Source organism: Homarus americanus, unplaced genomic scaffold (genome assembly GCF_018991925.1).
Source record: "Homarus americanus isolate GMGI-L3 unplaced genomic scaffold, GMGI_Hamer_2.0 scaffold24523, whole genome shotgun sequence".
In the NCBI taxonomy this organism is placed as follows: domain Eukaryota; kingdom Metazoa; phylum Arthropoda; class Malacostraca; order Decapoda; family Nephropidae; genus Homarus; species Homarus americanus.
The window spans coordinates 2,871,647-2,873,408 of record NW_024744357.1 but is presented as its reverse complement, the minus strand read 5'-3'; positions in this window follow the sequence as shown (position 1 = coordinate 2,873,408).

Sequence of the window (1,762 nt, the reverse complement as noted above, 5' to 3'; positions counted from 1 at the left end):
TAGTGAGACAGGTAGGTAAGATAATAGTGAGACAGGTAGGTGATAGTGAGACAGGTAGGTGAGATAGTGAGACAGGTAGGTGAGATAGTGAGACAGGTTGGTGAGATAGTGAGACAGGTAGGTGTGATAGTGAGACAGGTAGGTGAGATAGTGAAGACGGGTGGTGAGATAGTGAGACAGGTAGGTGAGATAGTGAGACAGGTAGGTGAGATAGTGAGGCAGGTAGGTAGGATAAGTGAGACAGGTAGGTGAGATAGTGAGACAGGTAGGTGAGATAGTGAGACAGATAGGTGAGATAGTGAGACAGGTAGGTGAGATAGTGAGACAGGTAGGTGAGATAGTGAGACAGGTAGGTGAGATAGTGAGACAGGTAGGTGAGATAGTGGAACAGGTGGGTGAGATAGTGAGACAGATAGGTGAATAGTGAGACGAATGGGTGAGATAATTGAGACAGGTAGGTGAGATAGTGAGACAGGTAGGTGAGATAGTGAGACAGGTAGGTGAGATAAGTGAGACAGGTAGGTGAGATAAGTGAGACAGTGGGTGGAGATAGTGAGACAGGTAGGGAGATAGTGAGACAGGTAGGTGAGATAGTGAGACAGGTAGGTGAGATAAGTGAGACAGGTAGGTGAGATAGTGAGACAGACAGGTGAGATAGTGAGACAGGTAGGGTGAGATAGTGAGGCAGGTAGGTGAGATAGTGAGACAGGTAGGTGAGATAGTGAGACAGATGAGGCGAGAGAGAGAGAGAGAGAGAGAGAGAGAGAGAGAGAGAGAGAGAGAGAGATATTAACAGTATAAAATCACTTGACATTTACTAAAAGCAAAACTAACAACAACAAAACAATTGAATATTTAAATAAATACAGTTATAAAAACACAACCGGACGCCCACCGAGTCTTAGAAAAAAGGAGGGATAAAACTATCCTTGAGAGCTATAAACAGTGGCTGAGGTAGGGGAAGAACTTGCCCAGGGGAACACTGCTCGCCTCCTACCACCCTCTTGGGCCAACCAGCCTTCATCTAGTGGGGAAATAGCCTAGATTTCCCTACCTGGCGAGATTTAGGGTATTTCTCTGTAAGCTTTTGTTTTGTTTTTTCTTGGTGGGGGCGTAAGCTGTTTTCTTTGTTTAATTTCCTAATTGTTTTTTTATCTATTGTTTTATTTTTGGAGTTCGAAAAGCAATTTACGGATTATATAAAATTTAAATAAACTCATATTGAATGGGAAAGTGGAAATAGTGGGAGACAAAGATTGATAACCACACACACACACACACACACACACACACACACACACACACACACACACACACACACACACACACACACACACACACACACACACACACACACACACACACACACACACACACACACACACACACACACACACACACACACACACACACACACACACACACACACACACACACACACACACACACACACACACACACACACACACACACACACACACACACACACACACACACACACACACACACACACACACACACACACACACACACACTAAGCAGTCTGTTCGCATAGTGTATAACTTTCCATTAACAAACTTGTCACCAGAAGAAAAGAATCAACAGCATCAAAAAATATCCAGGAAAAACAAGAAGACGTGGCTATCGTATCTGACCCATCCTAACGAGTGACTGTAGGCAGGTGTACGTAGGCGAGTCCTGGACTAACCGGCTGAGGTCAGCGAGGGGTTGTAGACTGTACTGATGGTCAAAACATTCTTAC